General features: G+C 41.6%; 1 pseudogene across 1 annotated transcript; it reads left to right on the forward strand.

Moving 5' to 3' along the window:
- Nucleotides 1-5,411: 5,411 nt before the first annotated feature.
- Nucleotides 5,412-6,495, forward strand: LOC111536894 (annotated as a pseudogene). Its single transcript, XR_002729852.1, has one exon. The product of XR_002729852.1 is annotated as a farnesyl pyrophosphate synthase pseudogene (transcript).
- The last annotated feature ends 1,316 nt before the right edge of the window (nucleotides 6,496-7,811 follow it).

The raw sequence follows: 7,811 nt of genomic DNA on the forward strand, positions 1-7,811 counted from the left end.
TTTAAGATGGTGTATCCAGAGTTTTCTCCTTCAGATGTTCAGATGTGCCCAGAGTTTCTTCCTTCTGGTGGGTTCATGGTCTCGCTGGCTTCAGGAGTGAAGCTGTAGACCTTCACAGTGAGTGTCATAGCTCTTAAAGGTGGCACGGACCCAAAGAGTGAGAAGCAGCAAAATTGATTGCAAAGAGCAAAAGAACAAAACTTCCACAACATGGAACAGGACCTTAATGGGTTGCTGCTGCTGGCTCAGGTGGCCTGCTTTTTATTTGGCCCCACCCACATCCTCCTGATTGGCCCATTTTACAGAGAGCTGATTGGTCCATTTTAAAGACACTGATTGGTCTGTTTTACAGAGAGCTGATTGGTCAGTTTTGACAGAGCACTGATTGGTGCATTTACAAAGCTTTAGCTAGAGACAGAGAGCTGATTGGTGTATTTACAATCCTTTAGCTAGACACAAAAGTTCTCCAAGTCCCCCCTAGATTAGTTAGACACAGAGCACTGATTGGTGCATTTACAAATCTTGAGCTAGACACAAAGCACTGATTGGTGCATTTACAAATTTTGAGCTAGACACAGAGTGCTGACTGGTGCATTTACAAACCTTTAGCTAGACAGAAAAGTTCTCCAGGTTCCCACCTCACCCAGAAGCCCAGTCAGCTTCACCTCTCAATTGCACTTGCCCTGGGACTTTGCGTCCCCTGATCAAGCCCATCAGGTGCCGGCCAGCCCTGCCAAGTGTGGGGCCCACGGAGCCGGAGCCCACCTGGAACCCACACCAGGCTGTGAGCACCCCGCAGCCCCAGCTCCTGCCTGCGCCTCTCCCTCTACACCTCCCCCTGAGCAGAGGGAGCCAGCTCCAGCCTTGGCCAGCCCCAGACAGCGGCCCCCATAGCGCAGCAGCAAGCTGAAGGGCTCCTGGAGCATGGCCAGAGCAGATGCTGAGGCCAAGGACGTGCCGAGTGTGAGTGAGAACTGCTAGCACGTTATCGCTTCTCATTATGAGAGACTGATTGTTATGATTTCAGTTCTTTTGCATTTGCTGAGGAGTGTTTTACTTCCAATTATGTGGTCAATTTTAGAATAAGTGCCATGTTGTACTGAGAAGAATGATTTTCTGTTGATTTGGGGTAGATAGTTCTGTAGATGTCTATTAGGTCCACTAGATCCAGAACTGAGTTCAAGTCCTGAATATCCTTGTTAATGTTCTGTCTCAATGATCTGTCTAATATTGACAGTAGGGTGTTAAAGTCTCCCACTATTATAGTGTGGGAGTCTAAGTCTCTTTGTAGGTCTCTAAGAACTTGTTCTGTGAATCTAGGTGCTCCTGTATTGGATACATATATATTTAGGATAGTTTCCTCTTCTCATTGAATTGATCCCTTTACCATTATATAATGCCTTTCTTTGTCTTTTTTGATCTTTGTTGGTTTAAAGTCTGTTTTGTCAGAGACTAGGATTGCAACCCTTATTTTTATTATTTTTATTTTTATTTTTTTGCTTTTCATTTGCTTGTTAAAATTTCCTCCATCCCTTTGTTTTCAGCCTGTATGTCTTTGCATATAAGATGGTTCTCCTAAATAACTTCTCATGGAGTATCTTAGTGATGTTCTCTGTATTTCTTGAATTTGAATATTGGCCTGTCTTGCTAGGTTGGGGAAGTTCTCCTGGACAATAACCTGAAGTGTGATTTCCAGCTTGTTTCCATTCTGCCCCTCTCCGTCAGGTACTCCAATCTATCGTAGGTTCAGTCTCTTTACATAGTCTCACATTTCTTGGAGGCGTTGTTTATTCCTGTTCATTCTTTTTTCTCTAAACTTGTCTGCATGTCTTATTTCAGCAAGGTGGTCTTCAAACTCTGATATCCTTCCTTCTGCTTGGTCAGTGTGGCTATTGATACTTTTGTGTGCTTCACGAAGTTCTCTTGCTATGTTTTTCAGCTCCATCAAGTCATTTATGTTCCTCTCTGAACTGGTTATTGTAGTTAGCAGCTCCTCTAACCTCTCATCAAGGTTCTTAGCTTCTTTGCATTGTGTTAGAACATGTTCCTTTAGCTCAGTGGAGTTTGTTACTACCCATCTTCTGATGCCTACTCCTCTCAATTTTTCCATCTCATTCTCCATTCAGTTCTGTGCCCTTGCTGGAGAGGCATTGCGATCATTTGGAGGAAAAGAGGTTTTTTGGGTTTTCAGCATTTTTTCATTGATTCTTTCTCTTCTTCATGAGTTTGCTTAGTTTTGATCTTTGAGGCTGCTGACCCTTGAATGGGGTTTTTGTAGGGACTTTATTTGTTGTTGTTAACGTTGTTGTTGTTGTTGCTTTCTGTTTATTTGTTTTTCTTTCAATGGTCAGGTCCCTCTTCTGTAGGGCTGCTGTGAATTGCTGGGGGTTTACCTCAGGCTCTCTTCATCTGGTTTGCTCCTTTGCCTGGGAGGAGCAAGGAGGCTGGAGAACAACAAAGATGGGTGCCTTCTCCTTCCTCTGGGATCTCTGTCTTCGAAGGGCACAATCCCTGTTGGCGTTGGGTGTCACAGGGAACAGGACCCACTTAATCAGGCACTTTAACTGTCCCTCAGTGGAAGGGGTGTGCTTCGCTGGGGGGAACCCCACTTATCTGGGCTTCCTGGATTCCTCAGAATTAGCAGGAGGAAAGAGTAAGTCTGCTGGTCCGCAGAGACTGCGGCCCCACCTCCCTGTAAGGGCTCAGGCCAATGGAGATCAGAGTTTTGTCCCTGAGGCCCTGGCTGGAGTTGTTGGAGTGCCTGCAGGGAGGCCCCGCCCAGTGAGGAGGGATGGATCAGGGTCCGGCCTGAAGAGGCACTCTGGTCAGAGTCTGCCACAGCTGGTACGTTGGGCTGTGGAGGACACCTCTTGGGACCAAACCGTCCAGTCTCCCTCACTCCAGCAGGGGAAAAGCATGGCCTGGAGCTATAGAGATGGCAGCCGCCATTCCCTCACCCAGGGAGCTTAGTGTGTTAGGCAGCAATCAGTCCCATTGTTGGCTCTTGCCCTTCCCCACAAAGAGCTCAAATGGCTTAGAGAGCAAGCAGTGGCAGATATGGTGCTGGTCGCCTCTCCCCTAGGGAACTCAGCCCACTTAAGCAGATTCTACCTAGGAGGCTATTGAGAATCTGCATGTCTCTGGGCTTGGGACCCTAGGCCCCAGTGGTGTGGGTTCATGAGTGTGATCTTGTGATCCATGGGTTGTACAGTTCTGTGGAAAAGGCATGGTTTCCCCAATTGGGTAGGGCTCACTCACTGCCTCCCTTGGCTGGGGGGTGGCAGGGTCTTCTGTCCCATGTGGCTCTCAGGTGAGCCCCTGGACCACATTGTTCTTCTGTCCTATCCTTGGGTCATGGCAGCCACCTTGTCAGTTCTGATGAGAGAACCTGGATACCTCAGTTGCTGGTGCAGGATTCACATGCTATTATAGTTCTTTTCGAACGGGGCTTCTGATCACTGCGGCTTCTAATCGGTCTTCTTGTCCGCTCCTCCCACCCCACACCTGTTGCCTTTCAATAGACTGGCCTTTCTTCAGTCTTAGCAAGACTTAAAACACTTACGAAGGGAGAATGGGAGAAAAGCAAGCTAGCCAATATCAGTTCAGGGCTACATCTACAGTATTATGGCAAAAACTGCAATTACTTTTGCACCAACCTAATAGTATTCACATGCTGCAGCCTAGTTCATTGGGAACCTAGAGTGGGCTTTGAAAGCAAAACTTTCTAACTTATATCTTATTCAATCTTCCTTTATCTGCTACGGTTGTTTGTGCATACATCTACGCTGAGGAACTATTCCAGCAGTGGTGGCTGGTGAATGGCAGATGCTTGGGAGCTCTTATCTGCCCTGGGCAAAGACCACCTTCATGTTATTTCTTAAACATACAACATCCGTTAGCATAACTCTTGGCCACAGATTTTAAAACTATAATCTGCAGCCATGATTCTTGCTAATGCTTATGAAATGAAATTTTCAAAGTGATTGAATTATCAATTAGTTGGTGAGTAATTAATGCTCTGTCCCTATAAAGTAGAAAAATACGGGAGGATATCTAACTTTAGAAAAAGAGAAATAGTAAGTCAATAAGGAACTTCAAGAAGTACCATTTAAAAATAGGATTCACAAAGAAAATAGCATGATGTGCAACAATCATATATAACAAGTGAGGTGGTTACTGCATGTTTGAGCATTCTAATAAATGAAAGATGCGATACATAAAAACATTGTTCCTAAATTTTGCTGATTTATTCAACAACTACTTTTCATAATTGTTGTGGATTGTTCTAGGCACTGAGGTTACAGTCACTAAAGGGAGAAAAGTACCTTGTCATTTGGGATAAAACTAGATATATCTATACTTTAAACCTACATATTCTGTTACTGGCTGTAGCAAAGGAATTTAAATTTAAAAGCTGTGTATACAGCTCAACTGAGTAACCATCAGTATGAAATATAGTTCTTAATCTATGATTGGTAACCAATCATCAAAATCATTTTCAAACTCCAAGAACAGCTATAGCATTTATATCAATAAATATCATAGGAAGTCACAAGACTCTGTTTCTCACCTTTTCTCGGTCTTCACTGCTCATAACATTAATATTATAAACTGTCCTTATTCTCCCGAGAATTATCTATTTTAAGTCTTCCATCATCACCTCTGCCACATTACTTATGTATATTTTATTACTTAAGAAAAAAGAAATTAAATATCCAAAATGAAATTTGTATCATTTTAGGGACTTAAATCTTTAAAACAAGGGCATTCAGAACAAGGACTGAGTTTATAGTCACTATTTTCTGCTCTATCTAGGCATTGTTCAGAATTTCAATTATGAAATGCTCAATATTCTGGTTAATATACTTTGCTTTTGAACACCAAGTTACACAGTTAATTATATGTAGAAAGCTTTAGAGGTGACTACAAGGGGCATTTTTCCTTCACTGCTTTAACACATACTACATTTTAATTGATCAAAGTTTCTAATATTGTAAAAATACATTTAGAAATGATGATTATTTAAAGAAATATTCAGACTTCCATTTTGAATATTTGAAAAATTAGGCTGCCTGCTTAAGTCTCTATAATCTATTTAAGAAAATAGTTATGTAAATACAGAAATGTTTAACTGCAAGGTATAAATTTAGGAAAGTTATAGTCACATGATTCAGTATTGGAAAAGCGTTCCCATAAAAAGTTATGTTCTTGTATTCTTCAACCACCATGACAATGCATAGGGTCCATAGTGATTCTTTATAAATGCTGACCGTCATCTCCCGCCGCCAACCCTCCCACATCACAGGTCTTCTCATGTCCCATTAACAACTTCATTGTACAGGCCTCTGTACTATGAAACAGCCTGGAAATCTATTAAAGTGTCTTGCAGACCCACATCCAGGAACAGAGCCCTTTGTTCCTCCCTCAGAATGAATGGACACCAGAAATCAGATGTTTATGCCCAAGAAAAGCAGGATTTTGTTCAGCACTTCTCCTAGATTGTTAGGGTGCTGACTGAGGAAAGATGGGGCATCCAGAGACAGAAGATGCTATTGCCCAGCTCACGGAGGTCCTGGAGTACAATGCCATTGGAGGCAAGTATCCCCCAGGTTCGACGGTGCTAGTAGCACTTGGGGGAACTGATGGAGCCAAGGAAACAGGATGCTGATAGTCTCCAACAGGCCCTGACTGTCGGCTGGTGTGTGGAACTGCTGCAAGCTTTCTTCCTGGTGGCAGATGACATCATGGATTCATCCTTCACCTGCCGGGGACAGATCTGCTGGTATCAGAAGCCGGGCATGGATTTAGATGCCGTCAATGATACTATCCTTCTGGAAGCATGTATCTACCACCTGCTGAAGATCTATTGCCGGGAGCAGCCCTATTACCTGAACCTGACAGAGCTCTTCCTGCAGAGTTCCTATCACACTGGGATTAGGCAGACCCTGGACCTCATCCCAGCCCCCCAGGGCAATGTGGATCTTGGCAGATTCACTGAAAAGAAGCACAAATATATTGTCAAGTACAAGACAGCTTTCTACTCCTTCTACCTTCCTGTAGCTGCAGCCATGTACATGGCAGGAACTGATGGCAAGAAGGAGCACACCAATGCCAAGAAGATCCTGCTGGGGATGGGAGAGTTCTTTCAGGTTTAGGATGATTACCTTGACCTCTTTGGGGACCCCAGTGTGACAGGTGAAGTTGACAGTGACAGCCAGGACCAAAAATGCAGCTGACTGGTGGTTCAGTGTCTGCGACAGGCCACTCCGGAACAATATCAGATCCTGAAGGAAAATTCAGGCAGAAGGAAGCTGAGAAGATGGCCCAGGTGAAGGCACTATATGAGAAGCTGGATCTGCCAGCCGTTTTCTTGCAATATGAGGAAGACACTTACAGTCACATTATAGGACTCACTGAAGAGTATGCAGCGACCCTGCCCCCAGCATCTTTCTGGGGCTTGCACACAAAATCTACAAGTGGAAAAAAGTGACCTAGAGACAGCAAGGGATGCAAGAGGAGGCACTCAATAAATAAATTATTGTGGGAAAAAAAGGGGGCATGCATACCATAGTTTTAGGGGGTAAGCAAATGTGCATCTGTAGAAGGACAGAAATTGAGAATCCATCCCTACAATTCACAATGCATGGTATATAAAGTGGCCATTGCCATTGCACTCTTAATTTTATGTTACTAACACATATATTTGGAGTTAAAATGTACTAGTTATAGTACAGTATATTCCATGATGTAAAGTATGTAATATGAATGGGTTTGTAAGAAAGGATATAGGATCAGGATACTCTGAGAGTTAATGTTGTTGAGTGAGAAGCATTATAAACAGCTTGTAATAATCTGAGATTAAATTACCTGCATAGAAGGCACAGCAACCTGTAAAAGAAGAACATTTGTTCTCAATCTAATAGTGGTAACACTAGCTAAACAATAGCTACTAATATTAAAAATTGTACTTATGGTTTGAAAGTCAACTAAACCTATAATTTAAAATCTAAGAGGAAGAAAATTTTGTCAAGATTTTGCTCAACCAGGTAGACAGTGAGGTGTCAGCAAGAAAGATGCAACATTTTATTTGTATGTGTGCAGCATATTATCTATTTTTGTCCAAGATCGGGAGAAAAGAAGACTTGTTAAAAGCTTCATTACAGTAAGCAATAGAAAAAGTCTATTCCAGATTTATTGGAAAACTCTATTTATAAAATACAAGACAAATTTTGGAAAGCACTTTTTTCAGTAAAATTCAATAAAATATGGGCTCTACTAAACCCATGAACAAAATTATATTATAATGACTGAAATGGAAAGTTATCCATAAATGTGGAAGGGGATAAGAAAGCTGAATGAAGTAAAAAATATAAAAGGAAACTAAAATGCAATTGTGCATGTGGTTTTTAACAGAAATAACAATATACAGAAGTGACTCTGTAACAAAATCTGAATCTTGATTTCAATTCTAATGTGTTAATTGAATCCAGAAGTCAGAGAAAAATAGTCAATAAGCAGAAAATATCCAAATAAGATAATGGATATTTATATAAGAGAAAAATCCAATGTAAGTTCATATTTCTAAAAGTAATATTAGAACAAATATAAGAAAAGCCATAATCAAAGATAAAACAGACATAAGCTTCCTGAGTTAAAGAAATGCCTGATTTTAAAGATTGACGTGAATCACTGTATAACAGAAAAAATCAATGAAAAGAGAACAATTTGTTCAAACTTATGCTGATGAAGTTAATATTCAGAGTAATAAAGATAATAAATCAACATTATATAGGCCACACTTATGGAAATGT

Source organism: Piliocolobus tephrosceles, chromosome 1 (assembly GCF_002776525.5).
Source record: "Piliocolobus tephrosceles isolate RC106 chromosome 1, ASM277652v3, whole genome shotgun sequence".
Classification (NCBI taxonomy): domain Eukaryota; kingdom Metazoa; phylum Chordata; class Mammalia; order Primates; family Cercopithecidae; genus Piliocolobus; species Piliocolobus tephrosceles.